General features: G+C 44.4%; 1 protein-coding gene across 2 annotated transcripts in view; it reads right to left on the bottom strand.

Annotated features, from left to right (window-relative positions):
- LOC138246638 (uncharacterized) overlaps positions 1–1,557 on the bottom strand; it is a 403,830-nt gene extending 402,273 nt beyond the window's left edge. The window contains exon 1 of one of the 2 annotated variants that reach the window (XM_069201360.1): positions 1,460–1,557. The gene's annotated coding sequence lies outside the window, so the exon portion shown is untranslated. Of the gene's footprint in view, positions 1–745; positions 853–1,459 lie in introns of those variants that run through there. The other variant, XM_069201371.1, reaches the window with a different exon arrangement.
- Positions 1,558–25,029: the final 23,472 nt, after the last annotated feature.

Raw genomic sequence — 25,029 nt, 5'->3', positions numbered from 1 at the left:
TTTAAATTGTGAATTATCCTGACATAATCGGACATCAGGCAAAGGGGGGGGGGGGGGGGGGGGGTGGCTGGAGGAGGAGAATCAGGAGGTCATACAGTCCCACTCCTCCTCAAGCTCCTATTCGAAGCACTACTAATTTACGCCACTTCTCTTCCCCGGACCCCGCCTAATGCCCTGATGTACGGCCAAAACACCATGTACAGCGTTTCTGTTCGAAATGTTTCAGTCCAAATAAAGCAAAAAAACGTACCATTAAATCAGAGTTTTTAAAGTTAGGTAAACCTTCTTTCCTAAACTATTAGCAACGGTACCAGAGCGCAGCAAAACACAACACGCTCCTCAAGTGGGCACCGACGCCATGACACAGTGATTTAAACATCACCCTGACCTATGGCAAGGTGGATAACACGTTCGATGTAAGTACTTGAACACAAACTCAGAGTAAAAACCAAGGAAATTGTAATGGCTGCTTCAATAACACGAAAGTATGATACGGGAAGTTAATGTTAAAACCGTTTACACTCATTTACAAAATGTTTTCAATATAACTCGCCTACTTTTCCATCATAGTTCTGACGATGTAGAGTTATAGTGCACCAGAATATAATAATGCCACGCGCTGCCAGATATCTGTCATAGGAAGACATACTGCTTCTCAGGTGAAGCGCTTCCTGCTTAAAAGTAACGATATCAGGCTGTTTGCCATTTAATGCTTGCAATTTCAAAAAGCTTCGGAATTACCTACCCGGAATATTATTGCAGTTTTCGGTTACGCTGTTGGTTGCTAAGGGTGTAAACTACAGACTGCGCGTTGCACCTGTCCTGCGCTGCTCGTCTTCGAGGTCCTACCTACCGCCGGATTACTCAAGGCGCTGTACTTTGAGCCAGCAATATTAGGGCACTCAAAGGAAATCACACCTGTTTTCTATACCTTCCAGTGTTCTTTTGCTGCGTGGCGTAGTTCAGTTGTTTTTCCACACGCGCTACCTCATACAAAGATGCTCGTCAACAATTATTTAACATAAGCTACTTGGGAAACATATTCTTCATAATTACCATTACCTCGGGGACCGTGTGATGCACCGTCATTTCCTTGTTAAGTGACCGACTTATTTCTATAAACTATTTAACTTGCTTCACGCTTTGATGGGAGTACGTTGGAACGCGTTCGATTTATTTTCTTGCTAAAAACACATCAAGAAGCACGTTTTGTACACTTTACGCGTTAAGTGAGTGCACTATACTGTGCAATGATTATCACCAGTGTAGCGAAAGCTCAGCCGTAGCCCCGCCCCCTCACCAAGAAAGGCATTACCTCCTAAAGTGAAAGGACGCGTTTACAGAGGAGTATATTCACGTAGTGACAGTCTTACTTTAATTTGCTATTTAACATAAATGTTTGCTCGCTCCAATGTATCACCTATCTGCACTAAATGCGTAGTCCCTTCATTAAGCCTACCTATTCCAAATCGTCCTGGTGCACTGAGTTCCTCTGTCTTCAACTCCTCAAAACGCTGCACTTGGGAAGGGCTTCTATCCATCGTGCACCCCTGTTTATCTCTCCCCCACTCCTCCTTGTTAGACATTGAGGCTATCCGAGGCTGTAGTAGCTAGGGCTCAATCATCGCTCCACAGAACCAGTCACACCTGTGGGCTTTCAGTAAAGCCCCATGGCATTGTGGTAGATGCAGTCATTGCATTTTCTTTTATTCCGCATTTCTTTTAGCACTCATTTTTCGGATCATTTTTAAGTGAGGTAATTTTTAGGGTCATAATAGTTCAATTTACTCCGAGATGGTCTCACATTTTCATGTTTCGCTTTCACTAAAGCTTTTCAGACGACCTAAACTTTGGTATGCGGTGCTCTGAATGCTGCAGATCATTTCTAATGGTAAAATATAATAAAATGCGGACTCCCAGAAAGGGAGCCACCAGATGGTGCAAACCGTTTGTCTCACGACACAGTTTCCAGAGACATCAACACCGATTGTGTTAGGCTCTGTGCTGCTTTGACATCGTTAACACGGGCTTGTGTTTGTGGTTGAATCATCCTTAAATTGTCTTGTATTCAGTCATTTTAGCAGTAAAATACGGGTCAGTTTTCATGAGGTCAGCTGCTAGGATGAGGGCCCGGCGAGCTACTTGAAGGGGCACCTTCTGAACTCACTCAGGAGCTCTCAGGCCAGGGTACTGTGCTGAGGGGGTTCCCCTGTAGCTCGCCGCAACCCCCTCCAACCGTGAGGCTGGGGGCTGCGGGGGCCTTTGTTATGCCACTGCGGTGAGTGAGGTGGCTTAGGGGTATAGACAATGGGTCAGGATGGGTAAACAGACAGACGCTGGGCCTCTGTAAGATCGATGCTAGAATCGTGCCAGTGATCTCATATCAAGCTAGGTTAGCCTTCTCTGTTGATAGGAAGAGTTTGCTATGGAAATGTTGCTACTTCTGTCATTGTGGCGCTGAAGGAAGGGGAGAACATCCTTGAGCCCGGGTCAGAAGAGCGAGGCGAAGAGGCGTCCGGAAGCAGATTGAAACCGGTTCTACAACCGAGAGGTGAGCGCAGGGGCGTAGGAGACACTGAATTTCTGGGGGGGACAGGATCAGCCTCGGGACGCAATACAAATTCCCTATGGTCTTCACACCGCTGACTCCAATAAACCTGTACAATCACAGAGCTTTGAAGTGAAATGGTGTTTTTAAAACCTACTATTTTTTTATACAAAGTTCAGATGCAGTTTTATCAAACACAGTCTAATGTACGGTAGGTCAGGGAGTCAAGGCTTCTGTTGCCAAAGTCAAACGCAAACTGGAGGTCGCAGGTTTGAGACAGCAGGATCTGCTTTTCATCCTTCGGAGGTCCTTAACATGAGTGCTTCTTAGTTGGTATGATATTAACCCCTGCATATTTCAGTTTTATGAGGCCGCATGAACATGGCTGGAAGCCCGTCATAAGCAGAGGCAGGTCTCTTGTGTTTTTAGGGTTGAGCCTGAGATAGCATGCGCTAGCACAGTGGTTTCCAATCTTTTGACTTCTGTGGACCCCCATTTTATCATTACTGGGTGCCGGGGACCCCACTGAATCATTAGTGGAATCAGGAGACCCCTCACTGAGTCATTACTGAAAGCTGGGGACCTAATCTGTTAACATTATTTAATTATTCTGAGCACCTACAGACCCCCTGAGGAGGCTTCACGGACCCCAGGGCCCCCCGGACCACAGGTTGGGAACCACTGCGCTAGCACATGCATCTCACTTGTGAGATTCTGTTGTTAAGTAAAAAGGGCTTGGAGCCTGTCCGTTGCTTGCCATTCTTTACACCCTTGTAGTTGGTCAATACAGGCATAGCATCATTTCTGTTCCTTCCATGAAGCAGGGACCATGCACTGACGGATTCAATTTAATCAGTGCCAGTCCGCTTCTTCCGAGGTGATTGAGGTACTATTTTGTACTTTTTAACTTTTGGGCCCATCAACCATAAGGTATGTGACTGGCAAAAACATGCCCAGCAGGGTAAACATAATTGCAACGTTTTATTTTCTATAGCTAACTTTTATTTATTTTGCCAAGTCTTCTTTTCTCTCTTTGCACTCCTGTTTTGATTTGTTTTTGCTCATGGGTGCTGTTCTCAAAAGATGACTTATCTTGTTCTAAATATTGGAAACCAACATTGTTTCTTTCTTATGTGTAATTTTTGAAATTATGCTTTAACACATAACCATGCACTACACCCCAATCCACCCCAACCAGTCCAATCCGTCCCACTCCAATCTACTCCAGTCCACCACACTCCAATCCTCCCAGCGCACTCCAACCTACCCCACTCCAATCCAAAAAATCTGACCCCCTCAAGACAGCAATTCTAAACAATCTGCCCCACTCCACTCCACAACAATATGCCCCACCACAATCCAAAAGAAATCTGCCCCACTCCAATCAAACATAATCTGTCCCACTCCAATCCAAAATAATGTGCCCCATTCCAACCTGCCCCTCCAATCAAAATAAGCCTTCCCCACCTTAGTTCAAAACAATCTGCACCACTCCAATCCAAAACAATCTGCCCCACTGCAATCTGTCCCACTCAGTCCAAAACAATCTGCCCCAATCAAATCCAAAACAATATGCCCCACTCAAATCCAAAAGAATCTGCCCTTCTCCAATTCAAAACAACCTGCCCCACTCCAATCTAAAATAATCTGCCCCACTGCAATCTGCTCCAGTCCAATCCTCCCCACTCCAGTCCACTTCACTCCATCCCAATCCACCACACTCCAATCCTCCCAACCCACCCTACTCCAATCTGCCCCACTCCAAAACTATCTGCCACACTTAAATGCAGCAATCCAAACCAGTCTGCCCAACCCCAATCCAAACCAATCTGCCCCACTCAAATCCCAAATAGTCTGCCCCACTCCAATTCAAAACAATCTGCCCCACTTCAATCTGCGCAACTCCAATCTGCTCCACTCCAATCCAAAACAACCTATCCCGCTTCAGTCCACCCTGCTCCAATCCAGTCCATCTCACCTCAATCCACACCACTCCATCCCAATTCACCCCACTCCAATTCACCACAGTCCACCCCACACCAAGCCAATCCACCCCAATCCATTCCACCGCAATCCAGCCTAATCCAATCCAATCTACCACTCTCTAATCCAATCCACCACAATCAACCCCACTCCAGTCCTACCCACTCCATTCGACCCTACTTCAACCTACTCCCTTCCACCCCACTCCAATCCAATCCAACACGCAATCCAGCCTAATCCAATCCAATCTACCACTCTCTAATCCAATCCACCCATCTCACTCCACTCCACCCCACTCAATCCAATCTACCCTAATTCACCCCAGTACAACGCAGTTTACCTTAATACACCACACTCCAATCCAATTCACCCCAAACGGTCTTAGTCCACTCTACTCCACTTCAATCCACCCAATCCACTCCAATCCACCCCGCCCTAATCCAACCTCTCGAGGTCACCCCTCCCCATTTCAATCTACCCACTCCAATTCACCCCATCCAGTCCAGTTCACTCCAACCCACCTCACTCTACTCCAATCCACCCCACTCCCATCCATCCCACTCTACTCCAGTTCACCTGCACTCCACTCTACTCCATTTCACCACACTCTACCCCAAGTCAATAAAAAACACCTCAGTTCAGTTCACCCCACTCCAATGCACCTCATTCCAATCCACCCCACCCCAATCCAGTCAACCCCACTCTCATCCACCCACTCCACTCTAGTCCAACCCACATCACTGTACCCAGTCCAGTTCACCCCACCCCAATCCATCCAGCACACCCCACTCAAATTCACCCCACTCTAATCCAATCCACCCCACTCTAAAACATCCAGTCCAGTCCAATCCACCCCACTCCAGTCTAATCCACCCTACTACAATCCAACCAGTCCAATCAAATTCAACCCATCCCAGTCTAATCCACCCCTCCATTTAACCCCTCAAAACCACCCCAATCCAGCCACCCTAATCCTATCGCTTCAATTCAATACACTCACCCCAATCCAATCTAGTCACCACATTCTAATCCACTTCACCCCATTCCAATCCAACCCACTCCAATCCATCAAACTCCATTCAATCCACTCCACTCTACTCCAATTGTATTCACTACCTCAATCCAATCCATCCCACTCCACCCTATTCCACTCCATTTTACGATACTCTCGGCCACTGAACTCTCCTCTCCTCTATGACACTCTACTCCACTCTACCACCCACTCCATGCCACTAACCTTTAACCATGTTGAACAGCACCCACACTGGTGTGGAATATGGCAAAATGCATTGCCATAGCAAATAGCTCTTGTACGGGCAAGATCTTTTGTCCAATGCTTGTTTTTTTGCAGTTTTGTGTTGCAGGACCTTGACCCAAAGTTACTTGAGACCTTTACATGGGCACCTATTATATTACACAAGATCATATTAATTTTTTTTGGTGCAGAAAAATTAAGTGATTTGCTCAGAGTCACAGGACGTTGAGCCGACACAAAGAATCAAACCTGGTTCCCAATTCCAAAGTCGGCATCTCTGGCCATAATACTACATCCTCTCCTTTAGATAAAATATAACTAAATATATTCTGGGAAGCAGGACACTCTACTAACAGGATTTATGGTCGGAAAAATGCATAGAACTCGCCTTACTGTACACTGATTGTGTCAAAGTGCTCTGAACTGGCTGCAAAGAGTAGATGGATACTAAATAAAACATGCAGTAAATATGGCTCAAAGAAGAGTGGCGACAGAGGAAAAGAGAGTTCCTTCAAAAATGTGTCTGAGTGTTACATGGGGATGGGAGTCTGTAATAGATATATTTTCTCTTTTCTATGGTCTTTTTTTTCTCACGGACTGGGGCAATCAGAGAAGCCCGCACCTCATGTTGCCCAAAGTCAGCTACAAGTGGAGTAGGGCATAATGAAGTGGAGCAGCCAGGAAACATGCCAGTACTGTGTGTGTTGGGAAAGAGTGAGGATGTCTGAGCCCATCTGCTTATTCCTTTCAAAGGTTGCTGAAGAACAGTGGAGCTAGCCCTGAGCTTGTGTAGATAACAAATGCATTGCTGAAGTGCAATGGGAGGCCTAGGGAAGGTGCATGGTAGAAAGTGCCTGGTTTTCTATGGTGCTGCCGAAATAGGGAGGCAAGCCCTTTATAGTCACATCTCTGACTCAATGTCCATTGCACTTAGGATCACAGTTCCCATAGTTTGCACTAATTGAGAGGGATCTTTGTGCTAGCAGCCTTATTGTGTGACTTGCACTGTGGTCATAAGTACTTGAGGCAGGGTCGGACTGAGAAAGAAAATAGGCCCAGGTACCAAAAGAAAAGTGACCCTGTTAGCAAATCAGATAGCTTAAAATGTGGGCCACAGATAGGGGCAGGACCAAACTTGTAAAGACACTGCGTAGGTGTTTTGCGAGCAGGGGACTGCCAAATTATGTGGCAGAGTTGAGTAAATTATGTGTAAGGAAAAGGCAAATAATGCAGCACATTTTTTAATAGTATTCATTGTTTTGTTATTTTTACACTTGTTAACACTCTCTGGGCATTGGTTGCACTTCATTAGTTGCGGTTTAATATCCAGTTTTAAAATACAGCAATAAGCAACAGAAAGGTGACCAGTCTATTTTTGCAAAGGGCCTTCCACTGTACTGCAACACGTGTCACTTTGTGCTTAGTAACCTTTGAACCATATAAGCTAAAACATTTTTTTTCTTAAAATCAATCTGCAGATAATGCAGCAGATAATGCTTTATGTGGCAAATCCATCACTGTATGAAAAATGCAGCGGTTGCACAATCACATGATTCCAGCAGCACTGGGAACATCTCAGAACAGATACACCCGTGCGGTAACCAGTTAAGTGATTTATGAATGTAAGAAGTACCATGGAGGAACAGGCAGAGCTGCTAGAACCTGCCAGCTTATTGAAAACCATAAACTACGACCCAGTCTCTCACACTTCTTCATCCACTACACTGCTAAGCGCTGCATCACATAACACAATAATCACACTTCTGTGGTCCTCATGCATGACACTGAAACTCTTTCCACAGAGTATCAACACAGACAACACACTTGCAACCAAACACCCTACACAGTGTAGCATGCTACCCATGTAGGCAAGCCCTTTGACGCCCCACATAGGGATAGTAAATTCTATATAAATGTTGCAATATAATACAATTTAAACAGCCAGTACAGTAAAATGTTTACTGTGTTTGTCCCATGTGAAGACCAAAACAGTGTAACCTATTAATGGAAATGCGTTGTCTCCAGGGAAGTTGTCAAACTTGAATAGCAGACCAGCTGTTTGAAGCTGCCAATCTGCCTCTTACGGTGCAGCAGCAACCTAGCCTGCATTTGAAAGTGAGGGACAGAGATCCCCCTGCAAGTGGGTGCAGTGAAGCAGTGAGTGACTGCATCTGCCTGCATGTGGTCTCAGGGGTGGATCCATAGTACCCACATTATCCCCATCCAAGGGGCTGCCTTTTGGTGTGCACTGATTGTACTGCCTTTCAACTAAGGGAGCCATTGGCCTAACACAACATGATGGGGGCCCCTGGAGAATGTAAAGGGGAGGCTCCCAAGACTCCCATATTTCATAGAGATGCATAGGTCTTAGGCTGAATGGCACCCCTGAATTTAGGGCCTCCCTGAGGTGCAGGGTCCTGTGTTACTCTCCTGGAAACAACACTGAACCACAGGTGTTGAGGTTGTTTGCCTCTGATGTCTTAAGTCTGTCATACTATGGCTTTCCAAACTGGGCCATGTACAACTTATTCAGCACTTGACTCTTACTGATCCTGATGGCAAGCAGTCGCTGGCTTCCCAGAGAGGTAGTGTGGGGGTGCTCGAGCTCCACACTCAACAAACGCACATTAGCATAATAGATGATTGTCAACCCTACTGCTTTATTTTTCAGAAGAAAAATGCTGTATTGCACACTAGAAGTAAATACTACACATGACATGAACAAGATACAACTTAAAGTCCTGTGCACTTGAGGCTGTCTGCACCATTCCCGCTTTTGGCTCCAGTCACGCTCCCCTAGCAGCCCAAGCAGTCCTTCCCTAGGTCAGTGTTAAGTGTAATTAGGCTCAGGTGCTGATTACCACTGCACATGCTCCATGCATATAGGTTCTCTCACAGTTCACCTTATCTCACACATGGAAGTTTCTTAGTCCATGTTTGGACCTCTGTACTCGGGTGGCAGACCCGTTTTTCCTATGCCTGCAAGCTCTCCCACTGCTGAGAAACCATAAGCTTGTAGTTATTGCCAGTGCATCTTTGGGTAGTTGTACCTTGGATGAGGCAGCTGCTGTGTGTCCTCCAGTGAATAGGGTGGATCCTTGCAGACCGCTATTCAGGTAGATTCTGGTTTACACAGGCTGGTTAAGCATATGGTCAAAGATCAGTGTATCCCTGCTTCCGTCAATCAGTTCAGTATGGTGCAGCCTTGCTTAGGCCAGTTTGGGATTATTTGACAAGCAAAGTTAAGTCTCTGTCGTATGGCAAGGCCCAGGACAGGTCTCATTCTCTGGTGAATGTGGCTCAGGTCATGCATCAGTTTGGGGTTTGGGTGCAATGACTCAGGGCTTGCCACAATTTCTTTGTTGGCACAGTGGTTTGGGTCAACCCGTGGAGAATCACAGCCCTGACTGGGCTCCAGTGATCTTTAGCCAGGGTGCATAGTTCTTTCAGGAAACGACTGCTGCCGGCCAACACCGGGGCACACACAGCGATCTTCCTCTTCTGGTAGACTCAACTACACTGGAGTTACACTGCTCCTTTACCTCATAGACTTTCACTCCTTCTGCAGGGTTGGCAGACTCTTTCCCTCTCTCTTCAGGCAGGCTGGTTTCTGGGTGCTTCAGGACAGGTGAAGGGGTAGACTTGGTGGAGGTTCTCTCATTTGTGGGAAGATAGCTGTCAGGAAGACACCGGCTGTGGTTGCAAAGCAGTCCTCAGAGTACTCTGCCACAAACTTCTTTCCTTTGTCGTAGAAAACTTAGAACTGGACCAACAAGTGAGGAAGTGAGTGCCCCCTCTATCAGTAAAAGCAGACAGGAGATGTGGATCCAACTTCTTCACTTTTAGGTTTGAGGTGGTTCCTCTTTCAAATGTTCTTCTCAAGCTGCTCTCCAGACACAACATTTGTGTGGAGTGATGCGTTGCACAACAGAGTTGTCGTGAGCATTGAGCACCCACAATAGAGGTACAAAGATGTGTTCTGCTTCTGGCTGTCATCTGTCAAACTGAAGAGTTTGATCAATGAACGACAGAAGGCTGGGTGTCCTTTAAGGGGCCCCCCTGTCTTGCACAACAGTCACCAGTCCCACTCCTCACACCCACAGTCTACCAAATGGCAGCGCTTATAAAAGACTAATCAGCAGCTCCTAGTTCAGCAAAAGGTTCAAATGACTTTCTAAAGAGGCTCTCTCTCTCCTCTTCTCTTGCTTCAATGTCTAGGCCGCCTTCCTCCAGCTGTGTCCCTGATTAGGAGTTGGTCGTATAATTCGACCCATTAGTAAACCCCTCCTTACACACAGGTTGTAAGGTGGTATGAATTTAGCACATCCAATAATTATCTGAGGTCAAACCTTCTGAAATTTAACACAGGAGCAGCATATAGTATTTCCAGTATCATGTGTATTTTGGTGCATTAAGCACCAAAATCCTCATGTTATTCCCCAGCATATAATTGGGGCCATATTCAGCAATACGCATCTACTGTCTGGGAAAACAATGTAACCTCCACTTTGAGCAGCATGTCCGGTTTGGGCATCCAAAATAAATCCCAATAACCTCCATAACTTTGGCTCACTTACAGGCACCATGGATGTACAAGGCTGACCACATAAACAAAAACACTCAAATACACTTGGATGTTAGTAGAATGATCTGGGTAAGCATAGAGAAGTGGAACTTTACCTGTGTCAGTAGGCATCTGTACCAGTCACACAGATAAAAAGATCATGTCACAAATATGGATTCACAAAACATGGTATACTGCTGCCATCACCACTTTATGAGCTAAAGTCCTGAAAAGGAGAGTAGTCCAAAGTCGATTCAATGAGTGCCACACTTGGTGCCCTTCTCTGGGTCCTAGGACAGATCCAGGGCCTCACTCGTGTCAAGGGACAGGCATAGGCTTCTGCGCACACACAAACACACACACCAGAATAGTGAGGGTAGGGCTAAATATCTTTTGTTTTAAAACAGGATATCAGATATACATAGTCAGGCAATCAAGTAAACGCGACTGTATACCATGCAGGGGACAATCCCATCCCGACGGTCTCAAGATCACATGGGTGCTACAAGTGTGCCAACACGTTCTGTGTTACAATGTCTGCGGCCCCTTCAGCAATACTAAAGTACCTCTGGGCCACACAAAGGGCAAGATGTAGCAAAGGGTTTTTCCCATTCTGTGTCAATGGGAAAATGTGTTCGTACATATGGCCCAAAGTGAGCACACACTCCTGTTGCGCCTACAGGACACTTTCTATAGTAGGGCCCCAGCTTGTGTCCATCCTATTACCCTTCTCTTCTAACTCTAGATGTTGGGAAATCAACCTTTCATTTGGGAGCCATTCCACTTGCATCCATTGCTCTTTATAAACATTCCAGATCTAATCAACGAAAAGATTAAAAGGTGTTACCCATTCAGACCGGAAAAGTGTTGTAATATTTTTGGAGTTCTCTGTTGCTCATGATACAATTAAGGACATTTTACAAGAAAGGATTAAATAAATGGGGAGAAAGTGTGTATTTAGACATGCCATGATATGGATTCAATATTTTTCCCTCAAGAGCCACAAAATGTAGATAGGGTCCACACACTCAGCATGAGGTCACCTGCACATACAGTTAGTTATGTTCACTGTCAAGCCTACTGTTGAATGATGACATATGCACCCTGGTCATCTGCTTTTGCAGTCACAGGTGGATTTCGAAATAAACTCAAATTTACATTCCCCTGGAAACAAGACCCAACTCATACCTGGACCATGAGTTTCGCTGGATGGAGGAGAATTCTGCACGAAACAGCTAAAATTGAGATTTTAGTATTGAGCGAAGAGGAGCCCATTTCATTATCATTTGTCTTCTCCACGAGTCGGGGGACTTTTTCAAGCTGACCTCTTGTTTGCTGGTGATGAACACAGGAGTCAAGGTGAAAAAGACACCATCCTTGTCTCTTTTTCCAAAGCTTTTATTTCATTAAGAATAATGCGACCAACCCTGGCAGTTCCAGTCAGCAACTATCATTGCCCACAATCTCCATCTCCCATTCCCATTCAATGTTACTAGGCAATCACCCTGTTACTAGCATTCCAATTAACATGTTCCAACATATCTCCCTTCCTATACAAACTACATGTACATTACACTATAATACCCTAAAATGAATATAACTGAAACAATAAAAAAAAGTAAAAAAGTATGGCACAAAAATTCACAAATGCATAGCCAATGTTGCCAGATGCACTATTTGGTAACATAATCCTTCAACTAGTCAGGTTTCCTTACAATTCTCTTTTCCTTCCCCTTCCATTCCACCTTACTTCCAACACTTCCATCCTTATTTACATCCTATCATCCTTCCACCTTCGCAACTCCACTTCACTACATTTCACCACACTTTTCACATTCCACCTTTTACCATCATCCAAATCCACACTTTGGGGGTGATTCTAACATTGGCGGGCGGCGGAGGCCGCCCGCCAATGTTCCCCCGACAAAATACCGCTCCGCGGTCACAAGACCGCTGAGGGTATTTTGAGATTTGCCCTGGGCTGGCGGGCGGCCGCCAAAAGGCCGCCCGCCAGCCCAGGGCAAATCTACCTTCCCACGAGGACGCCGGCTCCGAGTGGGAAGGTGCGACGGGTGCAGTTGCACCCGTCGCGTATTTCAGTGTCTGCTTTGCAGACACTGAAATACTTTGCGGGCTCTCTTACGGGGGCCCCTGCAGTGCCCATGCCATTGGCATGGGCACTGCAGGGGCCTCCAGGGGCCCCGCGGCACCCCCTACCGCCATCCAGGATGGCGGTAGGGGGTGTCAGAATCCCCATGGCTCCGCCGCCATGGAGGATTCCCCGGAGCAGCGGAAAGTCGGCGGGAGACCGCCGACTTTCCGTTTCTGACCGCGGCTGAACCGCCGCGGTCAGAATGCTCGAGGGAGCACCGCCAGCCTGTTGGCGGTGCTCCCGTGGTCGGTGACCCTGGCGGTCACCGGCCGCCAGGGTCAGAATGACCCCCTATATCCTCTCACTTTTGTTACCTGCCTAGGCACAGACCATCTGGACGAACCTTTTCTCGTTCTTTGTCCATACCTCTATCATCACATTTTCCTTGCATTTCTACCACCAACTTAATAATTTCTTTTAATTTGCTCTTCCTTTACCTGCCTTGCCCATCCAACCAGGTACTGCCTTAGTGCAAGGTTTCCTACCTTTTAACAACATAAACGGTGTTTTCAAAGTGAAAGAATGTGGGGTAGTACGATAACTCCACAACAAATTCTTAATCACCTTCTTCCAATTCAACCCATTCTGAACTTACAACTGTATGTTCTCACCCAACACTCTGATGAAACTTTCCACTAATCCATTCTCTCTTGGATGCGATATGGCCGTTCTAATGTGTTCAACACCGCAGCTTAATACATTATCCTTGAACTCACTTGATGTAAACTGCGGACCGTTATCAGTCACCACAAATTCAGGATAACCATCTCTTCTCCATATCTCTTCACAGAATTGTATAATCATACTTGATTTAACATCTCTCACTAATCTGACCTCCGGCCATTTTGAATGGCAATCCATCATTACAATAGCATATGTTTTCCCATTTCTATCAAGCTCAAACGGACCGCACACGTCCATACCAACTTTCTGCCATGGTTTACATGGGAATGGTACTGGAATAACAGGAGTTCTCTCTCCAACATGAGTTTTGTCACTACAAGCACAGCATAAACAATTTTTAACAAACCTTTCGACATCCCGATCCATACCTGGCCACCAAAAATCCTCTCTTGCTTTTCTTTTCATACCGGACATTCCACCATGTCCTTCATGTAAAACCTCCAGCACTTTTTCCCTTAACTTATACGGCACAATTAATTTATCTCCTCTCTTTAACAAACCATCTTGTTCCGATATCTCTGACCACACATTCTTAAAATTTGACACCACGCTGGCAACTTCCCCTAAATCCGACCACTGTTTGTCCAAATTTTTCCTTTATGCTTGCATTTCCACATCCTCATCCACTGTCGTCCTCCATGCGTCTTCACATATAGCTTTTGTCTTAGTGTCTCGTATGTCCGCTACCACCCAGTCTTCATCTTCCTCATCCTCCTCACCCTCTCTTGGCAGTCTTGACAAGCAATCGTCATTCACATTTGCCACTCCTGGAAAATATTTCATTGTAAAGTTATACTATTGCAGCCTATACAGCCATTTCGCTATTCTAGAAGACGCTCAGCTAGCGCCCTTTGTGGTAAAGATGTCAACTAAAGGTTTATGGTCCGTTTGTATTTCTAATTTTCTTCCACACACATAGTTTCTGAAATATTGGACCTCCCACCAACAAGCAAGAGCTTCTTTCTCAATCGCAGAATAAGTTGCTTCCGCTCCTTTTAACGTCCTCGAAGCAAACGCAATCACATGCTCTTTCCCCCTATTTAGTTGCATCAATACTGCTCCCAGACCATACATACTGGCATCAGTCAATATTATGGTATGGTTTTTCATCACAAATGGTTTCAGCTCAACAGCATTGATAATGTTACTTTTTAGTTCAGTAAATGCTTGTTGACATTTCTCTGACCACTCAAACCTCTGATTCTTCTTCATCAACGCACGCAACAGTTGAGCTATGTCAGCAACATTTTTTACAAATTTGGCATAATACTCAGCCAAACCCAGGAATGACCTTAACTGGTCCTTATCAACTGGATTTGGTGCTTTTTCAATCGCCTCCATTAAACTGACCTTTGGCATTATGCCTTCCCCAGACACGGTATGACCAAAGTACTCAACACTCTGACACTCAAACCTGCACTTTTTGACCTCAACAGTTAATCCCACCTTTTCCAGAATTAAACAAACTTTCCTCAGCATCTTATCATGTTGCTCCACATTCTCTGCCAATACTAACACATCATCCTGGAAAAATTTCACATTTTTAATCTTACCCAATAAACTTTGCATAACTCTTTTGGAACACAGCCGAAGCTGATGCCAAACCAAAAGGCATGCATATTAATCTAAATGCCCCTTCTGGTGTGATGAAAGAAGTAAAATGCCTTGAGTCCGGATGTAGCATAATCTGATGGTATGCACTAGACAAATCGAGAGTTGAAAACACCATTCCACCTTAAATGCCAGCTAATAACTCAATTATATTGGGTATAAGATGTCTATCAATCCATATATTTCCATTCAAATCCCTCAAATCCACACACATCCTGATCTTGCCATTCGGTTTCTGAGCCAACGCCACCGGACTCAACCATTCTGAAGACTCAACTTCTTCTATCACCCCCATCTCCAATAATCTGGCCAGTTCAACTTTCAATGCCTCCCTCAACACTACCGGTACCCCTCTTACCTTATGTACCTTCGGTGCCACCCCTTCTTTCAGAACAATTTTATGTTTATATTTTTTAAGACATTCCAATCTATCACCAAACAACATCGGAAACACTGACTTCCACTTTTCCGCTTCTTGATTTTCATGCACAATGGTCAAAACTTGTTCATCTGCATTTGGGTTCAATACTATCTCCAACGCTCTTTGCTCATTCCACCCTTACAAACACCTGCCACTCTCCACCACATACACACAAAAAGTTATCTCTGTCTGTTTAAACACCATCTTTACTTGAAAACATCCTACAATTGGTATTTAGCTTCCTCCATACCCAACCAGTTCAACTTTAGACTTGGATAAATTTTCCTTTCCCATGTTCTGCCACGTTTCCTTATCAATAAGTGTATACCGGGAACATGAATCCGCCCACATGCTGATCGACACTCCGTTTAAGCTTAAGGTACACTTCGGAAGTCTGGACAGATCATTCCCCAACATTAAAATGTCTCTTTTATGCAGTTCTCCTTCTGTGGTGACATCACTCAGCATAAACACTTCTATATGATCTTCTTCATCACCCTCTGATGAATCACGTTCCAGATTTTGACCGTCACTTCGCAAACAATTCACACTCTTCTTTTTAGTCACAATCCTTTTGTGATTACATACTTTAGAAAAATTTCCCATTCTGTTACACTTGAAAACTTGGCATTCTTAGCTGAGCAATTCACTGAAAATGCCAAATGTTTTACGCTACCACACCTATAACATTTTTTCTTCCCGTCCCCCTTACTGTCATCTTTATTACATTTGACTTTTTCAACTTTTTGTAGAGCCATATCTTCCACATCATTTTTTCCTAGCTCTTTTATATACCTTGACGTGTCTTCTATTTGTTTTGCTACAACAATAGTTTCACCTAACGATGGATCTTTTAGGCTTAACAGTTTCTCTTGAATCTTTATATTCCTAGTACGATTTATCAACTGATCTCTAATTATTTCCTTATGTAAATCCCTGAACTTGCACGTATTTGCTAAAGTCTGCAATGCACTTACAAATTGATCAATTGACTCACTGGGCGCTTGCGTTCTAGAAAAAAATGTATTACGCTCCACAACAATGCTTACCTTCCTATTATAATTGTTTTCCAATGCCCCCATAGCTCTTATATACACATCATCGCCGTCTGCTTCCTCATCTGGCCCATCACCATTCATGACAACTCCATCATACAGTAACATTTCAATACTTTCCTACCCTCTACTCCCAAATTATGTTTTAATAAAGACAGTTTCCTTTTAGCAGTAAAAATAGCCCCACCCAAAGCCTCTAAGTACGTCTCAAATGCCTCTTGCCAATCTTCCCAAGACAAACTCTGTTCACCAGGCACAGTTAAAAACGTGGGTGAAGGTGCTATTGACTGCATGATGTGCTCTCCAAAAAAAATAAAACTTGATAGAGAAAAACAAATATACCAAACAAATAATAATAATAGTCACAACTATCCCTTTTCAGGTTCTTCACATGTGACACTGTAAATAAAACAAGCAATTAAAATAGTTACGATCAGCCCAGAACAGTTCCTTTACACTCCTTTATAGTTCAGGATCAATGTTCTGCTCGAATTGCACAAAAAACAATCCAAATTTGATCCAGAGATGTCGTCGTTGTGATATTAACGATCCGTTCTTTTTCAAAAGTTGGTTTCCCTTTGTATCGACAACGTGCGGCTGCAAAGCCTGTTTCTAAAGGAAGTTCCGCACAATGCTCCAACAAACAAGACAGGCAGTTGTGTTGAGACTCCTGCACACAAACAAATCGAGACTCTTATACGTGAGCACCGGCGTGAGACATGTGCAGCGGTCTTCTTTCAGTCGCGCAAGGTAAGTGCTTTATAACGTCTTAACTCCACAGAAATGTGCAAAAACTATAATACTAATAAAAAAAAAAGAAATCCAATCGCAACACTTTGTGAGCGTCAAGGGCTGGCCGGTCACACCTATTATAATAACCATCCCAACTCCCTCGCTGGTAACACTTCTTGCTAGTCCTTCCTAATCGGCCCTCGTCACCTCAATTTTCGAATTCAGTGCACGTCGCTGTGCACGTTTCTGACTGGCCGGCCCTCTTTGCCTCACTTCCAACAACCGGCACGAATATTCCTTGCCGGAAGCCCTTACCAGCACGTTGTTCCCACTTCACGAATAAGATCCCCGTTCCTTGACACAGACTCCTTCAATTTTCACATGCCGGTCGCGCTTCACAAGCTGGGGTTGGGGGGCACCATCATCACCAGTAAAACGCTGGTATAGCTTCACTGATTGCACCAAGCAGTAACTCCATGTTTTCTTCGTTCCTATGCCAGGGTTGGTTCACCACGTCTAGCCCACCCTCGTTGCCACTGAAAAAGACGTCATCCTTGTCTCTTTTTCCAAAGCTTTTATTTCATTAAGTATAATGCGACCAACCCTGGCAGTTCCAGTCAACAACTGCCACTGCCCACAATCTCCTCCTCCCATTCCCATTCCATTCCATGTTACTAGGCAATCACCCTGTTACTAACATTCAAATTAACATGACCCAACATATCTTCCTTCCTACACAGACTACATGTACATTACACTTCATAACACAACACAAGGGAGTCAACCAACAGTATTTGTTACTCTGGAAAGTCCTTCTATTGCTGCACGCAGGTTACTGACTGAAGCTAGTGAGACCGCCAGCAGTGGCACAGTTTGGCTACTGCAATATCATTTTATGGAGGAGTCCTAAATATCTGACATGCTGTAATGACTATACAGCCAGAATATACTTTAACATTCATTAGCACTACCATATAAAAACATCCATAAAAGCACTACACTGGCTCCTAGAAAATTCAAGGATCTGAAGTGGTTACACAGCCTATTTGGGCACAGGTCTAAACTACCATCCAAACATGGTAGCCTGTGTTCAGGGGCTGCACATCTGATCCAGCAAAGAATATTCACAATTAAATTTGTTTTAAAAATAAGGAATCCCATCCTTCCATCATTTATTACAATCAAATTGCCAAACAAAATAGCATAGCAGAGAGTGGGTCAGATTGGAAGTACATAGATATTTTTCTAAAACAAATATTGTGCTGTAAGCATCCTTTTTTATAAACCCTTTAGAGTCTCAATTTTAAATACACTCACTGACAAAGAAGTTGGATGGACAGTATAAACAACAGATGAAACAGACATGACACTTGTCGTTCTCTGCCTCCCACCCAGTGAGCCACAGCCACATTACACAAAATTTAAGGCCTTAATTCCACAATAATGTATAAATATAATAATTATTGGCAGGGGGGATTCAACAACTCCAGATGAAACACTAGGCAGAGCCTGACAGATGAGATTCGGAGAGGAGACCACCTCAGCAGTTTTGTAAATCATCAGGTTTAACTGACACTTGGAGGGCTTTACATCCCATAGTGCGAGATTATCTTTTTCTTCTTTTTATAACTCTTTTTCTAGATTTCACTTTACGCTAGTGGATAAGAAAATATCAATCTCTTCTTTCTGCTAGAAGTCATAACATACACCCAGGGGAACTGTAGTTGGCCCTGTCTTGAAAAGCAAAACAGATTTCACCTGGAAATCTCAATCTAGATTGGTAGACGATACTACATTTAGAGAAGATATTGCGGTGTATAAAGATAAAGCCTGGAAGCGTAAAAGACATCTCCATATTGTGAAATAGTTTTAAAGCTATCTCCGATAATCTGATAATACAGTCATGAAGCACCCTCGCAGAATCGGGGGTGGTGTTGTCCTAAAAAATAAATGAGAAAATGTGCCCCTAAAAGTAAGATTCAAATCAGCATTTCAAATAGGAAACAATTAATAATCCTTGAGACTCAGAGGCTTGAGATCTCTAAATTCGAAACCTTAAAGGCTTATTAAATTTATTGAAGTGCATTACAGATGTCAAAAATATAGTTAATCTAACAATCAGTCAAAATGCATAATAAATCCGTCATAGGGAATCAGAATCATGCGCAAACTCCTGAAAATATACTAGGCCCGGAATATGCAGCAAATCGATAAGAAATTGGGCAGCATCTCTAGAGGCTCGGAAAATAACCTGGCTCACCCCCAAAATCTTGTCTTTTTATCACAAGTTTTACAATGGATCAGTATAGGGTGAGCAAGTGTATCACATGTTGACACATGAAAATGCAGCATGAATCCCGTGCCATTTTGTGCCACCCTCCTAGCAATATCCCACTAAATGAATAATATTGAACTCCACTCTGACCTAACATCATCACAACTGAATTTCATAAAAGCTACACTAGAGACATCACAAAAATCCTAACAGAAGTTTATAATAAGGCAAATCCTTCACCAATATTTCCAATTGAGATGAATCATTCACAGGTTATCCTACGTAAACCAGGAAAAGACCCATTCCAATGTGCAAGGTCTAGACCAAGATCAACATTAAACATGGCTGCTGAAATCTTATCAAAATATGGGCTACACAAGCAAATGTTATAAACACAGAACTGAACCACAGAGATCAAGCAGGTTTCATAAAGGAAGAGGGCCAGACAACATCATGTAGCTCAAAGTCTTCAATCACAAAGTAATATGTGTGAGGAATAACCTGGGAGTACCTGCTAGAGATACTGAATGAAATTTAGCTCAAACTTCGGCAACAACATCAAAGCAAAAGGATCAAGAAACAAGATCAACACAAACAATATTTTATCAGACAAGACAAGTATTGAAAGAAGAACAAAACAGAGATGGCCACTTTCTCCTTTGTTGTTCAATCTAGTTCTTGCGTCTGCCAATTGTAATGTGTTCTCATGATATTATAGAGGGCATCAGAATAGGTCCAGAGGCGTTCAAGTACTTCTTATTCATAGACGATATGCTCTTCACTCCATACAACCCAAGCCAATCTATTCCTTAAGTTTCTGAACTAATAGAAAAAGGATTTAAAATAAATAAGACTAAATCAGTATCAATACCTATTTTAAAAGTAGTTAGAAAACATGACTACATCTCACTCCTATTTAAATGGGAGGCAAAATAATTAAAAGGATAAGGGATTGCCATGACACATAGGGGGTTATTACAACTTTGGAGGAGGTGTTAATCCGTCCCAAAAGTGATGGATATACCACCAGCCGTATTGCGAGTTCCATAGGATATAATGGACTCGTAATACGGCTGGTGGTATATCCGTCACTTTACCGTCACTTTTGGGACGGATTAACACCTCCTCCAAAGTTGTAATAACCCCCATAACGTCAAAGGCTTTATGAACACTAAACTAGAAGACGTCCATCAAACTAGTAGTGTGTGGGCCAGGTGACGGTAAAAAAGATGAACACTCTGCCTGACATACTGGACATCCTTCAAAACGTAGCTCTCCCATATCATATGCACACGGGTTTTTGAGACATTATGACATGAACCACAAAGCCTAGGAGAATGGCATCAGCCCATTTCACCTGAGTCTCAGAACATATCTTTTCTATCTTATTTTTTGGCTGCTATTGTTCCTTTGTACCTTGGCTGCCGATCTGGGGTGATAAGCACAGTAGAAATGTTGATCTACTCCTAAAGCTTTGCAAATCTCCTGCAGTGTGAACTAGACGAAGTGTGTTCCTCTGTCACTTGAAAAACGACCAAAATGTGGAATAAAGTTTCTAAGTAAACACTTTGCAACTGTAATGGCATATGCCCTTGTGAAGGAATAAGCTTCCAACCCCCAAAAAAACAAACAATCACTAACACAAAGGAGTATGAAGTGCATCTAGGCATCTGGATAAAATCTATCCGGATGTGAACAAAGAAACCCCAAGAGGGAGGATGAGTTGCGGGGTGGTCTTGATCCCTTTCACATCATTATTGGACTAGCAGGTGACAAAGATGTAGCAATGATTTTGGGCCATTGACTGACTTCTGCAGCATGTATCATGCCATCCCTACCAACATGAGCAGTTCCATGATACAACTGTGCAAAGTTGGGAAGTAGAAGTTTCAGTGCCACCACATGGCCTGAGCTGTCTCTTTACACCCTCCTGGGGTCATTTGTGTACTTCTGCTTGATTCAAGCTCACTCCTCATTCTCAAAGGCTCATTCCTCCAACAGAGACATATATTTGAGGAAGCATATAGGAAACAACTCAGTCTGTAAAACATGCATAACAGTGTCAACCGTTCATGACAGAGCCGACTTTATGGTGGCCGAATCAGCAGGACTCCACTGGGACACTTCCTTATATGGGTACTGGTGAGCAGCAAACTTAACTACTGCAAGTTGTTGGGGTAACATCAAAGCACTAAACAAATGTTGTACATATTGACCATTTCTGATAGATGTTCCATCAGGCTTTAGAAATCTCCTGTGCATCCAGAAGGGCCCACAGTCACGGATCACTCCAAACACATACTCTGAGTCCATGTACAATGTTACAATCTTTGTCTTGGCCAGAATGTAGGCTAGAGTGAGTGCAATTAGTTCAGCAACTTGAGCAGCCGTGATGGGCAAGCATCAGCGTTCAAAAATGTGATATACGGTGTATACAGCGTATCCTGTGACCAGGACACCTTCATAATTTCTGAGACATGAACCATCAAAAAAATACATTAATTCCCAGTTTGGTATGGGGATGTCCACCAAACCAATATTGGCGTTGCTGACATGGTAGTTAAAATCACACAATTATGAGATTCTCCCTCTACAAGTGTGGGAATCGGAGATGCAGGTTTAAAGTGTGACGGTGGACAAGTCTAATATTAGAAGCAGACAGTAACTTGTTTTTCACATCAAGGCAATCCAGCAGTAGAAAGATTTAAAATTTTGATAGTAAGAATGGCAATAACAGCATGGGACACAACAAAAATCAGAGTGGGTCTCAGTATAATGTTTTCAGAGGCTTCAACCAGAGGAGCAGCAGTAGCTAAGTAGCAGAGACATGGTTTGTGCCTAGTCACAAATGCGTCCAAAGCTAAGAAATAATAGGCTACGTGCTGTTTCTGATCCCCATGATCTTGGACCAGAGTAAAGGGTTTAGCATGTGAACCCCAAAGTGGACGGAGAAGGCAATGCTTATTGTATTTGTATAAATGCATCTTCGGCCTCTTTAGACCACTGCAAAGGGTCAAGAGTGTCTTGTGTGACACAATCTTGTAAAGGCTTTACCACAGTGGCATAACCCAATAACCATTGTCTATGGTTCCCACCCTTACCCAAGGAAGTTCATTACTGGGAGATGCTAACTGGATAGGGCAACTTATGAATATCTTCTATTCGCTCAGAAGATAGGTGGCATTCACCTGGTGATATTTCATGACCAAGGTACTACAGTTTCTCCTATGAAGTCTTGTGGACCTTCTTAGCCAGTTCAGTGGGGAAGTAGAGGAAGTCGACTATGCAGTGATCCAAAGTAAAATATGCTAAAAGCTGATCATCTGCATACTGCACCAGAGTAGACCCTTGAGGGAAAGACCAAAGTGTCCAAATATTTATTTAAAGCTTGGGAAAAGATAAGCAGATTCTGTATCCTTGTGTCCACCTTCACCAAAATAGTTGATACCCACTGAATGAGAACGTGAAAAGGAACATAGAATCTTTCTGTGTAGAGATGGAGAAGAAGGCAGAACAAAGGTAGACCACAGTAAACCAGTTGGCACTTGCAGGTATGTAACAAACGATGTTGCAAGGGTTAGGGTCCACAAGAAAGTTAGGGAAGCCACATCATTGATGGGGCACAGAACTTGTACATGTAGGAGGCTGGACTGGCTTGTAGTGAGTACCAAGGGGTACTTACACCTTGCACCAGGCCCAGGTATCCCTTATTAGTGTAGAGGGGTGTCTAGCAGCTTAGGCTGATAGAAAAGGTAGCTTAGCAGAGCAGCTTAGGCTGAACTAGGAGACGAGTGAAGCTCCTACAGTACCACTAGTGTCACTTGCACAATATCATAAGAAAACACAATACACAGATATACTAAAAATAAAGGTACTTTATTTTTATGACAATATGCCAAAGTATCTCAGTGAGTACCCTCAGTATGAGGATAGCAAATATACACAAGATATATGTACACAATACCAAAATATGCAGTAATAGCAATAGAAAACAGTGCAAACAATGTATAGTCATAATAGAATGCAATGGGGGCACCTAGGGATAGGGGCAACACAAACCATATACTCTAGAAGTGGAATGCGAACCACGAATGGACCCCAAACCTATGTGACCTTGTAGAGGGTCGCTGGGACTGTAAGAAAACAGTGAGGGTTAGAAAAATAGCCCACCCCAAGACCCTGAAAAGTGGGTGCAAAGTGCACCTAAGTTCCCCAAAGAGCACAGAAGTCGTGATAGGGGAATTCTGCAGGAAAGCCCAACACCAGCAATGCAACAACGATGGATTTCCAGACGAGAATACCTGTGGAACAAGGGGACCAAGTCCAAAAGTCACGATCAAGTCGGGAGTGGGCAGATGCCCAGGAAATGCCAGCTGTGGGTGCAAAGAAGCTGCCACCGGATGGTAGAAGCTGAGGATTCTGCAAGAACGACAAGGGCTAGAAACTTCCCCTTTGGAGGATGGATGTCCCACGTTGTGAAGAGTCGTGCAGAAGTGTTTTCCCGCAGAAAGACCACAAACAAGCCTTGCTTGCTGCAAAGCTCGCGGTTAGGGTTTTTGGATGCTGCTGTGGCCCAGGAGGGACAAGGATGTCACCAATTGCGTGAGGGGACAGAGGGGGCGTCCAGCAAGACAAGGAGCCCACTCAGAAGCAACCAGCACCCGGAGAAGTGCCGGAACAGGCACTACGAAGTGGAGTGAAACGGTGCTCACCCGAAGTTGCACAAGAGAGTCCCACGCCGCCGGAGGACAACTCGGGAGGTCGTGCAATGCAGGTTAGAGTGCCGTGGACCCATGCTTGGCTGTGCACAAAGGATTTCCTCGGGAAGTGCACAGGAGCCGGAGTAGCTGCAAAACACGCGGTTCCCAGCAATGCAGTCTAGCGTGGGGAGGCAAGGACTTACCTCCACCAAACTTGGACTGAAGAGTCACTGGACTGTGGGAGTCACTTGGACAGAGTTGCTGAGTTCAAGGGACCTCGCTCGTCGTGCTGAGAGGAGACCCAGAGGACCGGTGAAGCAGTTCTTTGGTGCCTGCGGTTGCAGGGAGGAGATTCCGTCGACCCACGGGAGATTTCTTCGGAGCTTCTAGTGCAGAGAGGAGGCAGACTACCCCCATAGCATGCACCACCAGGAAAACAGTCGAGAAGGCGGCAGGATCAGCGTTACACGGTCGCAGTAGTCGTCTTTGCTACTTTGTTGCAGTTTTGCAGGCTTCCAGCGCGGTCAGCAGTCGATTCCTTGGCAGAAGGTGAAGAGAGAGATGCAGAGGAACTCTGATGAGCTCTTGCATTCATTATCTACTGAATTCCCCAAAGCAGAGACCCTAAATAACCAGAAAAGGAGGTTTGGCTACCTAGGTGAGAGGATAGGCTAGCAACACAGGTAAGAGCCTATCAGAAGGAGTCTTTGACGTCACCTGCTGGCCCTGGCCACTCAGAGCAGTCCAGTGTGCCAGCAGCACCTCTGTTTCCAAGATGGCAGAGGTCTGGAGCACACTGGAGGAGCTCTGGGCACCTCCCAGGGGAGGTGCAGGTCAGGGGAGTGGTCACTCCCCTTTCCTTTGTCCAGTTTCACGCCAGAGCAGGGCTGGGTGAATCCCTGAACCGGTGTAGACTGGCTTATGCAGAAATGGGCACCATCTGTGCCCATGAAAGCATTTCCAGAGGCTGGGGGAGGCTACTCCTCCCCTGCCTTAACACCTTTTTCCAAAGGGAGAGGGTGTAACACCCTCTATCTGAGGAAGTCCTT

The sequence above is a fragment of the Pleurodeles waltl genome, chromosome 1_2 (genome assembly GCF_031143425.1).
Source record: "Pleurodeles waltl isolate 20211129_DDA chromosome 1_2, aPleWal1.hap1.20221129, whole genome shotgun sequence".
In the NCBI taxonomy this organism is placed as follows: Eukaryota; Metazoa; Chordata; class Amphibia; order Caudata; family Salamandridae; genus Pleurodeles; species Pleurodeles waltl.
Note: the sequence above shows the minus strand (reverse complement) of the source record. Positions and strands in the feature narration are given on the sequence as shown.